The sequence below is a fragment of the Dama dama genome, chromosome 12, assembly GCF_033118175.1.
Source record: "Dama dama isolate Ldn47 chromosome 12, ASM3311817v1, whole genome shotgun sequence".
Taxonomy (NCBI): Eukaryota; Metazoa; Chordata; class Mammalia; order Artiodactyla; family Cervidae; genus Dama; species Dama dama.
This window is the reverse complement of record NC_083692.1, coordinates 34,889,788-34,907,682: the sequence shown is the minus strand read 5'-3', so window position 1 is coordinate 34,907,682 and position 17,895 is coordinate 34,889,788. Positions and strand designations below refer to the sequence as shown.

General features: G+C 44.1%; 1 long non-coding RNA gene and 1 other non-coding gene across 2 annotated transcripts in view; one reads left to right on the top strand and one right to left on the bottom strand.

The window, feature by feature from the left end:
- The window catches only part of LOC133066183 (uncharacterized), a 245,423-nt gene that overhangs the window by 8,344 nt on the left and 219,184 nt on the right, over positions 1-17,895 (top strand). The window lies entirely within an intron of this gene.
- On the bottom strand, positions 3,358-3,429 carry TRNAC-GCA (transfer RNA cysteine (anticodon GCA)). The gene has a single exon. It is a non-coding gene; the product is annotated as a tRNA-Cys (tRNA).

Genomic DNA, 17,895 nt, shown 5'->3' with positions numbered 1-17,895 from the left:
GTTAATTACCATCATTATTGTTAAAGAGGAGAAGAGGTTTGCTGTAGGAAATCACACACCCTTGCTGCTGCTGCTCCGAAGTCGCTTCAGGGGTGTCTGACTCTTTGCAACCCTATGGACCATAACCCCGCCAGGCTTCTCTGTCCATGGGATTCTCCAGGCAAGAATACTGGAATGAGTTGCCGTGTCCTCCTCCAGGGGATCTTCCTGACTCAGGGATTGAACCCGTATCTCTTATGTCTCCTGCATTTGCAGGCAGGTTCTTTATCACTAGCACCACCTGGGAAGCCCCATAGGGTACCTAACACTTGGGGCTGCTCAATAAATATTATTCATTCAGTAAATATTTGTTGAGTGCAAGGATGAACCTATGGGATTAGAGGAAACATCTCTGAGGAAATAACTTCCAGATAGAGTTCTGAAAAAGGAGCAGAGAGTCAGGTGAAATACTGGGGGCGTCTGCTGAGATCACAGGCCTGCCATGCAGATGACTCTGGCCAGCTCTTGCTTCACATCGGGGACAGTTGTTTCTGGCCAGGTTTCAGCAGCCCAGAGTTTTGTGGGGCGGGCAGAGCGGCTGGGAGCTGTGATCGCTGGCGTGGAGAGCCATGGTCAGAGGCACAGGGACTCTCAGGGAGCCGGCAGCAGAGTGGCCCCTGGCCGCCTCCTCAAGCATCACCCTGAGTCCAGCACCCCACGCTCACAGGCTTCCTCATGGTGTTTCTTGCTCATGGTGGCTTCATGTCTTCCTCTTTGCCCCCACCAGTTTGCCTCTGCAGCATTTATTTCCCTTTATTGCACAATCCATTCGACGGGTTTTTATTTTGCTGTTGTTTCCGCTCAGGGTAAATGAGACCTCCGATAGGAAGAATGACTTAAATCTTTTGTGACTCTGAAGGACAAAACGTTCCCAATTCCTTCCCCCTGAGCAGTTTTCATTTCCATGGCAGGTTACCGCGGAGCACTTATTCTTGTTGATAACCGTGGCAGTGAGGAGGCGGAGTGGGGGAGGAGGAGAGCCCTGGGCTCCGTGGCTGGGTGCTGGGTGGCCAGAGTCTGCAGCTCGTCACTTGCCTGATGTGAGAGGGAGCTGGAGTAGGCTGGGTTGAGGGCAGAGGGCATCTTTAGGCAGTGGGAGGAATGCTAGGCATCTGTCCTTGGGCCTCAGGCTGTGCTGAGCCTCACATTCTCCCCTCCCCGCTGCCCCATGCAGCCCCTGGGAGAGTTGATTCTTGAGTGGGTCTCCTTCAGTTCTTCGCACACCTGATTCCAGGTTGCCAAGTTACCCAATGAACCAGAAAACAATAAAACCACCATAAATCCAGCTGGGGGTGATTTTGCTGGATTCTGAGTCTGTATATCCCACCCAGGTCTTATATCGGGCTTGAACATTAAGAGGGCTATTCCAGGGTGGGTAACAGTGTTGGCAGGGAAGTTTGGCACCATGCCCTGAACACACTGGGCACCCAAGAAATATTTGTTAAATCAACGAATAAGAATTCTTAGTAAGGAATACCATTTTTAGTTAATTTGCAACACATGTACTATCTGGGTGGAAATTCAAACCAGCAATGCATTATAATGTGCTTTGGTAAACACTGTGTATCTTTGTTCTAGGATTTTTCTAAAAACCCAGCTGGGTCTCAGTTGGGCTCGTTGTCTCTGAAGTCTCTTCTGTGATTCTTTGAAACATGCCTGGTCAGAGACAGGCTTCTGACCTAAAGGAGGGTTGTCTTCAAGGCTTTGGGTCTACCCTAGTGGTGACTGCTGCTTCCTTACAGCAGAGTGTTGCAACTTCACTGCTGTTGTTGTGCAGGGCTGGATCATTCTTTGAGGCAGGAGGCTGTTCTGTGTATTGAAAGGTGTTTAGCAACATCCCCACTAGTACCTCCTTACTCTGCCCAAGTAGTGAGAAGCAATCTTGTCTCCAGACATTGTCCAATGTGCCCTGCCTGAGAACCAGTGCTCTATAGGAATAAAGTGAGACAGCAGTGCCGACTGTATGGAAAAGTCCATTATGCAAAAGCAGTTCCTATTGGAATATATCACACAGCATGCAGGATTTGTGGATTTGGCATACCTTAAAATTGCCTGACCTCTCCTAGTACTTCCTACTGGTGTGGGGGTGTGGGGCAGGAGTGTCCCTTGCAGCACTGTATGGCTCTGGGGGTGGATAACCGGACATAGACAACCGTTACCCACTGTGTTGTCCTTTTGTCCACCTCCCTTCTTTATTCCTTGTGGTAGGGCCGTGGTTCTAGACCCTATATGTTCACTATAATCACCTGGGAACTTTTCCAAAATGAACATGCCCAGGTCCACTGTGAGGGCTTTGACTGAATTGGTGGAGGCTGGGGCCTGGGCATCTGTATTTTTCTAAAGCTTTTCAGGTGATTTAACTCTGCAGGCAGGGCTGGGAGGCCCAGGTGTGGCAAAGACTAGACTGGTCTCAGCTGGCCAAACTTTTCTGAATTTATTGTCAGTGATATGGGGGATAATGATAGCTCCCTCTGTGGTGACAAGTAAAGGAGGTAACATTTGAAAAAGTGTCTTACTTACTGTAAGGTACGTACTAAGTGTATGTTTGTACCTCACCTACTTCTTTTCTGGCACCCTTCCCCTCTGGGCCCATCAAATCTTGGGGTGCTCTTTGTGTGGCTGAGGGGGGTTGATTCTCTTCATTCCCAATGGAATCACTTTAGCCCCCAAACCTGGAAAGAACTACTTTCTGCACATTTTTGAGACACTTGGGCCACAGCAGGACTCAGAGGGCTCTCTCAGTGTACTGCTGGAGGTCATTGGAGGTTCCAACAGTGAACCACCAGTGGGACCAAGGGAACCCATTCCTGGCCATGGGTGTGTCTCAATCACAGCCTGCTAATTTTTAAAATACTATTTATTGAGCCTATGTATTAGTAAACCTGAGTCACACAGGTCAACAGAAGGTGACATGAAAAGGCGGTGTTATGGACTCCTGGTTACCAGGGGATGGGTAGGGGGAGAGATAGTTAGGGAGTTTGGGATGGACATGTACACACTGCTGTATTTAAAACGGACAACCAACAAAAACCTACTGTATAGCACAGGGAACTCTGCTCAGTTTTATGTAACAGCCTAAATGGGATAAGAATTTGAAAAAAGAACAGATACATGTATACGCATAACTGAATCAATTTGCCATACGCCTGAAACTAATGCAACATCATTAATCAACCACGAAGTGAAGTGAAGTGAAGTTGCTCAGTCGTGTCCGACTCTTTGTGACCCCATGGACTGTAGCCTACAAGGCTCCTCCGTCCATGGAATTTTCCAGGCAAGAGTACTGGAGTGGGTTGCGATTTCCTTCTCCAGGGGATCTTCCCAGCCCAGGGATTGAACCAGGGTCTCCTGCGTTGCAGGCAGACGCTTTACCATCTGAGCCACCAGGGAAGCCATCAACCATACTCCTATTTAAAATAAACTTTTAAAAAGACACTGGAGACCTCCAGCTTCCCCCTCTTTCCTCAGCGTGAAGACATGGTGAAAAGGTGGCTGTCAACAATCCAGGAAGCGGGTCCTCACCAGAAATCAGATCTGCTAGAATGTTGATCTCGGATTTTTCGGCCTCTAGAATTGTGAGAAAACAAATTGTTAAGTAAAAAAGAAAAGGGGGGAAAAAAAGGTTGGAGGGGGGCTTCATTCATTCTTTTACTCATTTATTTTCTTGTTAAAGGGCCCTCTGCAGACATAGGCCACTGGCATTGGAGCAACGCCTTGGTATGTTTAACTGGAGAGTGATAAATATCCTTGGAAAGAATGCTGCTGACCAGTTACAATGTTTAACCAGGAACTAGGGGCTCCTGCCAACATCTGGTCTGTGCTTGAGCTTCAGAAAAAGCCTACCATTTAATCAGGTAGCAATGGGTAGTCACAGACTACATGTCCACCAAATTATTTCCCCAGTTCATTCTCCTCCCTTGGAATGCAGTGCTTATAAAACATATGAGATGAATGTTCTTCATTGCTTTGCCAGAGAAAGGTAACCTGGGCAGGTGATTTGTAACCAGAAGCTTTGGATGGATTCTTTGACCCACCTGAGAAACCCATTCCTGATATGTCACTAGACCAGCAGTACACCTGGGGTGATTTTGCCCCTGGGGAAACATATGGCAATGCCTGGAAACATTTTTGGTTGTGACAATTAGGGAAGGATGCTGCTGGCATTTAATGAGTAGAGGCTGGGAAATCCTGCTCACCATCCTATAAGGCTGGTTAGGTCTCTCAATCAAAGAATTATCTGGTCCAAAAATGTCAATTGAGGTTGAAGATCCATGCTTTAAGCCAACCAGTGTCCAGTGCCGGCTCTGAGCTGTTACTGGGATGTGAAGTCCAGGCAGCTGTGTCCAACCAAAGCCTGCCTCTCACCTGTTGAAACAGCTTGCCTAGGTTGGTGATGGTCTGGTTAGATATGGGCACATGGTGGTCAAATAATGATGGTTACAGCCAAATTCATGACTATTTCATTAATACTTACTCTGTGCCCATCCAGAGCTGGGCCCCTTATGTACCTTATCTCTGAATTCTCAAAATAGTCCTAGATCATGTAGAAGAGTGAGCAGAACTTCAGACAAGTGCAATTGCCTGGCCAAGTCTTCATGGCTAGTAAGCAGAGGATTCAGGATCTGAACCCAGGTCTCTTCCATCAAAGAGGTGTTGCCTATTCCTGCGAAAACGGAGGGGAAGGGCAAGTGGCTAAGTGTCTGGATTCTTTTCTTCGCCTTTGGGATGGGTTTTGCCCAAGAGTTGGTCTTCCCTTCCTTCAGGTAAACTGTAGTTGAATTAAGTCTTCACCTTTGTAATTTTTAACCTTACCTTGATTCATTTTTAATGACTAGTGATTTTGACGGGTACTCTTTTAAGAAATAAGAGTTGCATGTCACACTATGGGCAGTGTAACTTCCCTGCATCAATTTTCAGGCTGTGTGAGCAAGGTGGGGTGTCTTGCACTTCAGTTTCTGGTTTCTCCAGGTGGTCCTCATCAGGCTGGGGTGATGCTACTTCTGCCTACATCAGCTGTGGGCACATGAAAGCTCAGGCACTCTCCAGGCTCCCACATTTGGTGTCTGCAAACTCTCTTGGCACCCATGCAGCTATTGTACCTCTGAGACTTCTCCAGGAAGCTATGGAGAGGTTCCACTGGCACCAGAATACATGAGTAGCCAGGCTAAAGACTTAATTTCAAGGCAAGTTCCAGCAGTTAGGCATGTCACAGGGCTTCTCTGGGTCTTGGTTTCTGGATCTGAACACAAGGTGGTGTATTTTACACTTTTCTATCTATAATTCTGTGACTCAAGACTGAGAGAAATTTGAGTTCCCATCTAAGGAATAAGGTAGGGAGTAAAAGTCTAGAGAGATGACTTTGCCAAATCTGGAGGAAGGCAGCAACTTCAGACTAGGCTCTCATATTTAGACTTCAGCAAGCTTCTCTTCTGCAATTTCTCACCTTCATTGTTTGTTTGTTTGTTATCTTTGCTGATTCACAGAAAACCCTGAAATGGACGTAAAAATGGGGGAGGGAGGCAGACTAATTCTGGGTCCCTCAGAAACACCATCCCTTAGATCTAATGTCATGTTTGCTGCTCACTGGAGTAGCTCCCTCTTGGATAAGCCAGAGGAACGTTTCTCTAGTTCTTCTGGCTAAATACTCCTGAGTAAATTAATGCCTCTGTTCCCCATGTACTTTGGTCTGGTTCCCTGCCCCCCACCGACTCTTCCCATATCCCCTTCAAGAGAGTGGAGCCTGCCCCTGTTCACAGGCCATGTCACATAGGCAAGCATGATGTGACCCTGTGCTGCCTACTTCCTGCTCACTGGCTGGGGCTGTGCCTCATCTGAGGGGGAGGTCCTTACTAGCAGACTGGCCAGTGAGTGAGGTCAACCAGATTCCCTCTCTGGGGAAAAAGTGAGTTAGGAGTCAAGGGGAACAGGCTAAAAGATCCTGTCAGCTGAAGGGCCTAGATGAATATCAAGGTAAGAGTCCTTTTTCACAGTGAAGAAATTGATAGATGAAAGACGCTCACTGAGGGTTAAGATTTGCGCTAGTGACAAAACCTGGGAATGTCTCGATGGGCCACTTCCCATCCTGATCATACGCTGTGCTAGCCATGTCAGGGTGAGCAAAATAAGTTAGGGCCCCTGCCAAGGAGATACGCACTAAGAGGCACAGCTATTAGAAGAGGCTCCGGCAGGATTTGTTTTCTGACTTGCTCTTTGCTTGAAAGTCTCATAGTACAAGTGGGAATTTGGATTTCAGGAGGACAAGTGCAAGTGTAAAATCCATTCTTTAAAGCCCAGCTCAGAGCAGGCCCTAGGCAAAATTGGGATGCCTGTGAAATTCATTTTCTGCTTCTACCAGGCCCTTCTCTCTCTGTACTTCCATCTATTCTCCCAGCTCCATAGCCACCTTTCTCCTTTACAAAACTTCCCCATAACGTAAAGTAAAACATGACTTAACATGTTACTGAGGGAAAGGAACTAAACTGAAAAGACTCCATACTGGACAAACCAACACTGACAGTCTGGAAAAGGCAAAACTATTGATGCTTTTGAACTGTGGTACTGGAAAAGACTCTTGAGAGTCCCTTGGATTGCAAGGAAGGAGAACAAACCAGTCAGTCCTAAAGGAACTCAACCTTGAATATTCATTGGAAGGACTGATTCTGAAGCTGAAGCTCCAATACTTTGACCACTTGATGTGAAGAGTTGACTCGTTAGAAAAGACCTGATTTTGGGAAAGGTTGAAGGCAGGAGGAGAAGGGTACAACAGAGGATGAGATGGTTGGATGGCATCACTGACTCAATGGACATGAGTTTGAGCAGGCTCTGGAGAAGGACAGGGAAGCCTGGCGTGCTGCAGTCCATGGGGTCACAAAGAGTCAGACACAACTGAGCAACTGAATAACAACAAGTGAAGACAGTGAAAAGATCAGTGGTTGCCAAGGGGAGGGGCAAATAGGTGGACCACAGAGGATTTTTAGGGCAGTGAAAATACTATATCATACATTTGTCCAAACCTATAGAATGTATAATGCCAAAAGTGAACCTGAGTGTAAATGATGGACTTTGGGTGATGTTGTGTCAATGTAGTTTCATTAGTTGTCATAAACATACCGCTCTGGTGGGGATGTGATAATGGGGAGGCTACACATGTGTGGGCAGGGGTAAATGGGAAATTTCTGTACCTTCCTCTTAATTTTGCTATGAGTCTATAACTGTCTCCTATCTCTGCCTCCCTCTGGGACCTGAAGTAAATCTCTTAACCTTGCTAGCCTCAATTTTCTCATCTGTAAAGAAAAAAACTGGATGACCTCAAATATCCTTCCCAACTTTAAAATCCAAGGGGTAAAATATCACCTTGCTGGACATATGAGTCCATTGTTAGTGGCCTCAGAACAAATTCTAGATTGTTTCTCTTTACCTGCTCTAGGGTAAAACTCTCAGGTAGAATCATTTATGTCATTTAGTACTTAAGTTGGATGCCCAGGTTGCCAGGGCCTGGGAGTCCAAGTCCAGGTGGGGCTCCCCCAGAAGCAACCCTGAACAAGGATTTGAGGGCAAGTGTTTAATTTGGGAGATGATCCAAGGAAGCACTGTAAGGGAGTGGAAAAGTCAGAAAGGGAGAGAATGAACCAATGAAGGATACGTGAGAAAACAAATTAGGGCTTCCCTGGTGGCTCAGTGGTGAAGAATCTGCCTGCCAAGCAGGGGACACAAGTTAGATCCCTGGGTTGGGAAGATCTCCTGGAGATGGAAATGGCAATCCACTCCAGTATTCTTGCCTGGGAAATCCCATGGACAGAGGAGCCTGGAACTCTACAGTTTATGGGGTCACAAAGAGTCAAATACAACTTGGCAATTCAGCTACCACCACCATGTCAGAAAAAGTCTAAATGCCTTGGACATTGTCTTCCAAAAGGTTTTCTTCCTTCCCTGTGATTCAACCTGCATCCACACTTATGAGGACTCTCAAAGCTCAGACTAGCCTACCTTCCTTTGTACCTTCACCTGGATTACCTGGTCCTACTTGAGGCATTTCTGCAGATCTGATTCACATCCAGGTGTAGTCCTGACTGCTCATGCTGCTGAAGCTAATCGGGGCACCTTCCCCTGTATTTTATTGTAGCTATTCACTCTATGTGGCAGATACGGAGCCCAGCACTTAGTGTTGGTTAGATATGAGTACTCTGCATGCTCTTTACCCTTGTCACAGGAACTTCTGTCACTCCAGCTCACTGTTGCAACAGCTTCAGATCCACAACCATCCAGAACATTCTGCCTTAATGGTAACCATTATGTGCAAAGCCTGAGGCTTCACAGGACAGCTCAGTTGAGTCACTCAGTCGTGTCTGACTATTTGTGACCCCATGGACTGCAGCATGCCAGGCTTCCCTGTCCATCACCAACTCCTGGAGCTTGCTCAAACTCATGTCCGTCAAGGTGGTGATGCCATCCAACCATCTCATCCTCTGTCACCCCTTCTCCTCCTGCCCTCAGTCTTCCCCAGCATCAGGGTCTTTTTCAAAGAGCTGGCTCTTCACATCAGGTGGCCAAAATATTAGAGCTTTATCTTTAGCATCAGTTTTTCCAATGAATATTCAGTTGATTTCCTTTAGCATTGACTGGTTTGATCTCCTTGCTGTTATCAGTTGCATTCTTTACAATGCTAGGCACATAGCAGCCACTAGTATGTTTACAAGTTGAATTCAGTGTTTTTATAAATACTATTATTAGTAGTCTATATAGGTGGATGGAAAATTAGTCATAACTATTTGTAAGGATCCTGTAAATATCATTGTTTTTCAGTCACTAAGTTGTGTCCAAATCTTTGTGATCCCATGTACTGCAGCACACCAGGCTTCCCTGTCCTTCACTATCTCCCAGAATTTGCTCAAACTCATATTCATTGAGTTGGTGATGCCATCCAACCATCTCATCGTCTGTCACCCTCTTCTCCTCCTGCCTTCCATCTTTCCCAGCATAGAACACTCTTTGTCTATACCAAAACCCCTTCTACAGGGTTTTGTGACTGGTAGTTGAACTTCTGCTAAGCCTTTTACTCTATCTGTGACTTTGGGCAAGTTAGGTAATGTTCTGGAATTGTAGTTTACTAATCTACAAAATGAAGATAAATGATACTATGTTCTTATGTAGGGTTATAAAGATTAAATAGAAAAGTGAGTATAAACATAAATATAAAATCATACATACCGTATATACATGCATGTTTTATATATCTCTATCTGTATCTACATAGGTAATGTTGTTTAGCACAGAATCATAACAGCAAACACTCCATCTGGGGTGGCCATTATTTTTATTCCAGAGACAAGTTATTCAGTCTTCCTGATGATAGGTTTCTTCATTTGGGAACAGCTGTTATTGTCAGCAAGTGTGTCAATATATCAAGCCCGGATCTTTTGCCCTCTAACTTCAATGCAAAGGTTCAATATTGAAACTAAATTGTTAATTCCACTCTCCCAAAGGAGTAATTTTAAACATGTGTTGATCTTGTTTTTTCTTTTGAAACTAGCGAGGATAATTCTTTTTCTTTGCGTGATTTGCCTTCAAGTAAGAGAATGGGTGTTTCCCAAAGTGTCTTCTGAAAACCCTGCTTGCCAGAGGTAAAAGTCTTTCTTTCAAGTCACCATGCCCTTTTATACAGTAAAGGCTCTGAGAAGTACTACAAAGTCCCCAAACTAATTTGAACATGGAATCCTTCTGCTATGTGACATTTATTAAACGCTCCTGAAATTTCCTAGCACAGATTTTGATTTGTTTGCCGTCTTTTCAGTAAGGATTTTTGTGCTGATCACCAGTACTATAGATGCTGAAAATAAGTGCTTTATTTTCACACACACACAAAAATTTAATTTTTTTTTCTTTTCACTTAAAAACTTCTTTTCCCCACCTCTTCCTTTTGCTCTTTTCAGAAGGACATTTTTTCCTGTCTACGAAACTGAAAAGGCAGAGAGGCTTTCCCCTGCTCCCTGATCTCCCCTTGTCTACCTCCTTTCAAAAGTAAATCTACTCCTGATTCTTGAATACCAGCTGCTTCCACCCCAGCAGCAGACTGAGTTCCGTGTGGAGAAACCTTGCTGCCCTCTTATTTGGCACTGTCCTTGGAGAGGGGGTTTCCCATTGTAATGAACATGAAAAATTACAACCTGAAAAGGAGGGCATGTTTTCACCAGAAGCTTCTCCTCTTCAACCTCTTCCCAATGTTACTAAAAAAATAGCCCTAAAGAGGAACGTCTGTTCTGTAACTGGGCCGCTTGCACAAAGCAGGAGGTTGAGAGAAAGGTCAACCCCATGATTTGAATGACAATGGCTCTTCCTTCTTGTTCCTGCTCTGATAAAGACAGGCCACTTGCCTTTCGCAGGCAAACTGTGTAATTAGGTGTGAGGGACTGTGCCTTAGAGAAACTCAGAGCCATAGCAGCTCAGCACTGGCTCTCCAAGCCCAGGCTTTCCATTATACAAATGAAGCAGTGATGACCCAGAGAGGTTAACTGCTTTGACCCAAGTCGCAGAGCAGAGGTGGCTTCTTCCTACTGCTCTAATGATACGTTTCTTTGCTTTCCTTTTTGCTCTTTTCTGTGTGTGGGTTGTGGGGAGGAGAGGGGGATGTATGGCTTCACAAATCTGACTTTTACCTTTCCCCACTTGCAGCCAAGAAATATATTGCTGGGCTCAAGATCTTTCTCATTCATTCAATAAATATTTATTAAGTGCTCACTGGGTGTTGGGAATTGTGCCAGGACATTCTTCCACTGGGTCTGTTAAACAAACAAGATTTATTTACCTCTGAAGCTGGTGGAATGAGGCCCTAGGCCAGTTGCTATATATACAAAAAATGCTATTTTCTCGTTTCTGGCACCAGGACCCAGTTACCAAAGGACCCCATCTGGTGTTTCTGTCTCCTTACTTGGTGCCCCTTGAACTGAGACCTTGGCCTTGAAGCTTTGTAGATGTGGCCTGCAGAATCTTTGTATATCTGTCTCCTTGCTGGGCACAGAAATGGTCCTTCTCTTTGAACACTGTGGCAGAAAGGAATGGAGCGAGAGTGGTGCCCCTGTTTCAGCACCCCCCCCCCCCCATCTCCGCAGTGCCAGGGACCAGGCTAAGATGATCGGGGGTGTTCCCCAAATCCAGATTCCAGGGGTGGGCAGACTGATGCTAGGAGGAGGGGAAGGGAGTGGAAGATGTAGGCTCTGGCTGTAGGAGGTCATCACCCTTGGTCACGTCCCACTCTGGGGTATTAAAACTTCAACAAATATGCCCTGAGTGTCTTCTACGTGCCAGTCACAAGTCAAAGTGCCCGTACATAGCAGTAAACAAACAGGCAAGGGCCCTGCCCTTGAGGAATGTATATGTGAATGTATATATGAAGGTGGGATGTACACAGGGCAGTTTCCTATGAAATTACTGATAACTCAGTCCAGAGCTCGTGGCAAAGGGCAGGCCCCCAAGCCTGCTCACCAGGGGAGAGTAAGGGAGGGACAGTGAGGGTCGCCAAAGAAATACTTTATTCACTCCTCTAGTTTTTCTGGGTCTTGACTTCTGTTACACTCTCAATAGAAGCAGGAATTGCCTGTGTCTTTCCTTGTAAGAGAACTTCAATCTCCTGACAGTTCACACAGCTCTGGGCATCAGTGGGGAGGACCACCCCACCCACAGCACTTTGCCTTCATCATTCTACCCGCAGAGAATCTGGGGCTCTTTGGTGAGTGGGGCTGATATGTCAAACTTGTCTCTGTAATCAATATGATGAAGAGCCTGGAAAGATGCTTCTATAACATTCTAAAGCCCAGAAATATTAAAAACAAAAACAAAAACAAAAAAACCCCAGTGTTTCCCTGCCTAAACAAGTCAGAAGACTGAAGAAGATGCTGTTCCATCAGAGCTGAGGTTTTTAGACAATGGTGTTTGGACCAGCAGCCTCAGCATCACCTGTGCCGGTTACACATGTTACTTAATAAACTGGACTGCAAAGAGATGAAACCAGTCGATCATAAAGGAAATCAACCCTGAATATTCATTGGAAGGACTGATGCTGAAGCTGAAGCTCCAATGCTTTGGTTACCTGATGCGAAGAACTGACTCATTGGGAAAGACCCTGATGCTGGGAAAGATTGAAGGCAAGAGGAGAAGAGGGTGGCAGACGATGAGATGGTTAGATGGCAAAGCCGACTCAGTGGACATGAACTTGAGCAAACTCTGGGAGACAGTGGAGGACAGGCAAGCCTGGTGTGCTGCAGTCAGAGTCGAACACAACTTAGCAATAGAATAGCAACAACAACTTAACAAATTACCCCCAAATTTAGTAGCTTAAAACAACAAACATGTATTATCTCGCAGTTTCTGTGGGTCAGAAATCTGAATGTGGCTTACTTGGGAGCTTCAGGCTCACAGTCCCTCATGAGGGTGCAGTCAAGCTGTCAGTAGAGGCTGTGGGCTCATCTAAAGGAGAAGAGATCTACTTCCAAGGTCACGCATGTAGTTGCTGTTGGGCCTCTGTCTCTCACCCTGTTAGTCTTGTCATGGGGCTATTTCTTAACTTGCCACCTGGCTTCCTCCAGCACAGGCCATCCAAGGGAGAGAGAGTGTTCCTTCAAAATGGGAGCAACAGTTTTTAAGTAATCTAAACTTGGAATTGATGGCACACCACTCCTGTCATATTCTTTGTGTTAGAAATGAATTGATAAATCCAGTGTGTTTGACTCCTGGGAGGCAGGAGGACAGCATGCAAGAAGTAAAGAGGTAGGCGTGCTGCAGTCCATGGGGCTGCAAAGAGTCGGACACAACTGAGCCACTGAACTGATATAGGCTTATCAGTTCACCCCCCCAAAATAGCTAGCTGTGAAAAAGGTGTCAGACAAGTAACCCAAGTTAAGAGCAGGGTATAATGCAATAAAGACTGGTGAGGACTAGGGAAAAGTGGAAAGTGAAGACCTCATTAAAGGAGGCAGCTGCTATATATCTTCACTTGTGGCAGTATAGGCAATGGTTGTTGTATCTTCACATTTTTAAATAAAAACCTGAAATCCAGACTTCTAACTGAAAATTCCCATGTACAAAATGTTGGCAACTAATTAAAAAAGTGTTAAAGCCCTGGGTTGGCCCATTAAGCTCACACACACACACACGCGCGCGCGCGCGTGTGCAAAGTGCCCTGACAGATGACCTGCAAGAGATGCATGCAGGAGGTACACACTTTTCCTGAGCAACATTTCTCCTTATTGTTTCAGCTTGAGGGACACATCCCAGAAGAAGTAGAACAAGGGCAGGGTGACATTAGGTATTTATGATAAGTTATGGTGCAAAATTGTTCTGAAAAAATACACTTTTATCCTTACTTATTTGATCATAAAAATAATGTCACTTTGCACAAGTGCTGATCTCTAGGAAATGATTAAATTAAGTTTTGATGAGCTTCCTATAAAAGAACAGAGAAATGTCTATATTTTCTCACCTGGCTCTTTGAGGACAAGGGGTCTTCCTATTTTAGGGAGGAGGAAATAGAGATTCCTTGAGGTTCCTGTAGTAACTGACCAGAAATCCCAAAGACATCCAATTTTAAACTGAGACAAGTACTAAGAATGTTTGTGCTTGCATCCAGAGAAATTCTACATGAGTAAGGAGAAATAACTGTGAAAATGGGAAAAAAAGAGGGATTTAAGTTAGACATAAGGAAGTACTTAGAGAATAAGAGGACCTTAAGGCACTGGAAAAATGGAGAGAAGAAACTCAGTTATTATTTTTTAAACCTACAGTTTCTGAATGGAAGAATTAACAGATCTCTTGCTGATCTGCAGAGGGTGGGTGAAGGAGGCAGCCTCTGGATCCTTTTCCATCCTGTGATTTCTTCCTGAGCCCGGCAAACAAAGGCCCCCCAGTTTACTAACTCACCAAAATGATTTACCAGCTGTCTCTTCCCCAGGAGGTAAACAGGCAATAAAATAAATGAAATTCCTATTCTTTATTACTTGACCCCCATAAATCATCACTCACGCTGGGTGACCACTTATCTCTAAGGCACTACCAAATATTTAAAAAGCTCTCACATTTATTATGAATGAAATTTAAAAAATGAGCAAAAAACTGAATGACTATGTGTCTTAGTACAAGGACAATTCTATAAGCAGCAGCTGTTAAGTTTCAGGAGAAAACAGGAGACTGTGTGCGTGTGTGTGTGTATATGTGTGTTGGGGGAGTAAGAATTCTTAGACCCATCTCAGTTTTTTTCCATTTTCTTCCAAACCTTTTCTAGGATTAGATTCACTCTAGTGAACTTTAGGTCCTCACTGAGTGTTGGATAGATAAAATCATATGTGATGTTACTTTCCACATTTGGTTACTGATAAAGTCTCTCTTGAACTAAAAGTTTATTGTGCCAAAGTACGGGGCTTTTGTGTGGTGCTGGTGAGCAGGCGGGTGCTATCCTGTTGCCATGACAACAAGTATTTGCATTGAAGAATCTCCTCAGACCACATTACAGTCACGTGGCCCAGAGGGACCCCTTTGAAGGCCTTGTAATCTTTTCCTTAAGTGTGATTGTTAACATCTTCTGAACATAATCATTAACCATGTTCTGTAACAGATAATTACCTCCTGTAGTTAGCATTTTCTATCCCTGAGAGCTCTGTGAAATTTATAGAGTACATGACCTCCTCTACTGTTACTTTACCTAATCAAGTAAAATAAAGCAATTTGACTTTTTGAAATCTGGGGAAATTTGCATTTTACACAAAAATATTGTGTTGACCTTGGCATCATGTGTATCTGTCATGTGCTCTGGGTTCCTCTTTGTCCCATCTTTGAGTATCTCTCACGGGCAGCTTCTGAAATGCCAATGGCTCTGTTCTCCTTTCTGTGTCTTCTCTTTTACCCATGAAGTGGGCTCACTTATTGAACTTCTAGTCCCAGTTTGTATTTCAGGTTTGTTGTACTCACTTGCCTGGATATATGGGACTTTTAAACATTTTTTTTTGCAGAAATTTGCCCTGTAGTTTTCTTTTTATCACCTAACATCATTTCTTCAGACTCCTAAGGCTTGTGTCATGACCCAGGGAAGTCCTGTTTCTCTCTTGGCTCCTTTTTGCCCAGGAACATCTCTCTGGCATAGGTGAAAGCCTCCTCTTCCAGGTTCCCAAAACCCATTTTATCTTTAGGGGTACACTCAAAACTTTAGGGAAGCTAGATGAAATGAGTGTTAAAGAATATATTTGAGAAAAAGAAAAGAAAAAAGAAAACTCTAAACCCCAAGCTTCCACAGAGATTAATTTTTAGTAACATCTTTCCAAATCTTTGATTAAAACATTGCACTATATTACACTGTTGTTAAACACATTCAGATTCAGTTCAGTTGCTCAGCTGTGTCCGACTGTGACCCCATGGACTGCAGCATGCCAGGCTTCCCTGTCCATCACCAACTCCCGGAGCTTACTCAAACTCATGTCCATCGTGTTGGTGATGCCATCCAACCATCTCCTCCTCTGTCTCTCCCCTTCTCCTCCTGCCTTCAATCTTTCCCAGCATCAGGGTCTTTTCTAATGAATCAGCTCTTCACATCAGGTGGCCAAAGTATTGGAGTTTCAGCTTTAACATCAGTCCTTCCAATGAATATTCAGGACTGATTTCCTTTAGGATTGACTGGTTTGATCTCCTTGCAGTCCAAGGAACTCTCAAGGGTCTTCTCCAACACCACAGTTCAAAAGCATCAATTCTTTGGCTAGACGGATCTTTGTTGGTAAAGTAATGTCTCTGCTTTTTAATATGCTGTCTAGGTTGGTCATAGCTTGTCCTTCTAAGGAGCAAGCGTCTTAATTTCATGGCTGCAGTTACCATCTGCAGTGATTTTGAAGCCCCAGAAAATCAAGTCTGCCACTGTTTTTACTGTTTCCCCATCTATTTGCCATGAAGTGATGGGCCTGGATGCCATGATCTTAGTTTTTTGAATGTTGAGTCTTAAGCCAACTTTTTTACTTTCCTCTTTCATTTTTATCAAGAGTCTCTTTAGTTCTTCTTCACTTTCTGCCGTAAGGATGGTGTCATCTGTGTATCTGAGGTTATTGATATTTCTCCTGGCAATCTTGATTCCAGCTTGTGCTTCATCCAGCCAGGCATTTTGCATAAAGTACTCTTCATATAAATTAAATAAGCAGAGTGACAATATACAGCCTTGACATACTCCTGTCCCAATTTGTAAACAGTCTGTTGTTTCATGTCCAATTCTAACTTATGCTTCTTAACCTGCACACAGATTTCTCAGGAGGCAGGTCAGGTGGTCTGGTATTCTCATCTCTTTAAGAATTTAACACAGTTTATTGTGATCCACACAGTCCAAGTCTTTGGTGTAGTCAATAAACAAAAGTAGACATTTTTCTAGAACTCTCTTGCTTTTTCAATGATCCAACAGATGTTGGGATTTGATCTCTGATTCCTCTGCCTTTTCTAAATCCAGCTTGAACCTTTGGAAGTTCATGGTTCATGCACTGTTGAAGCCTTGCTTGGAGAATTTTGAGCATTACTTTGCTATCATGTGAGATGAGTACAATTGTGCAGTAGTTTGAACATTCTTTGGCATTGCCTTTCTTTGGGATTGGAATGAAAACTGACCTTTTCCTGTCCTGTGGTCACTGCTGAGTTTTCCAGATTTGTTGGCATATTGTGTGGAGCACTTTCATAGCATAATCTTTTAGGATTTGAAATAGTTCAACTGGAATTCTTTCACCTCCACTAGCTTTCTTTGTTCATAGTGATGCTTCCTAAGTCCCACTTGACTTCACATTCCACGATGTCTGACTCTAGGTGAGTGATCACACCATCATGGTTATCTGGGTCTTAAATATCTTTTTTGTACAGTTCTTCTGTGTATTCCTGCCACCTCTTCTTAATATATTCTGCTTCTGTTAGGTCTATACCATTTCTGTTCTTTATTGTGCTCATCTTTGCATGAAATGTTCCCTTGGTATCTCTAATTTTCTTGAAGAGATCTTTAGTCTTTCCCATTCTATTGTTTTCCTTTATTTCTTTGCACTGATCACTGAGGAAGGCTTTCTTATATCTCTTTGCTATTCTTTGGAACTCTGCATTCAAATGGGCGTATCTTCCCTTTTCTCCTTTGCCTTTAGCTTCTCTTTTTTTCTCAGCTATTTGTAGGGCCTTGTCAGAAAACCATTTTGCCTTTTTACATTTCTTTTTCTTGGGGATGGTCTTGATCACTGCCTCCTGTACAATGTCATGAACCGTGTACACATAGAATGTGTAATCATTACTATGATAAAGAACATTTGGGTGTTTTAAAAGTAATCTCGCTGAGGTACCTGGATTCTAAAGGTGAAACTTCAATATCTTGTCTAGTCTTTAATATCTTGCTATCTCTCACAGGGTAGGACTGGGGCATGGAGAAGACTGTGATCATACACCACATCTACTCCCTGCCCTGCTGGTCTTTCTTTGCTAATAAAATTGATTAAAAGGAGCTTGCAGTGCTATTTGAGTGCCATATTTTCTGAACTCCAAACCAGGAGCTGTGGCAAAGCCATTGTACTGTGTAGGTGGTAGAAGGAAATAGTCAAAGGTCTTACTGTGGAAGGAAAAAGTCCTGGGGAGGATGCAAAAGGTCAGCCTGCTGGTTGGAAGGTGGAGAGGTGACTGGGCAGGGGCTGTCCCATGTTAGTACATATATATGCTATGTATCTAAATATGTGTATAGAATATATATACCCTATGTATACACTCAGGTCTTTAAGAGAGCAGCTGACTAGGCTACCTCTATCTCCCGAAGGTGTTCAGAACAAGCTTCCTCAAAATGTGCCACTTAGGCATGTGGATTATTTTGAGCTGAAGACAATC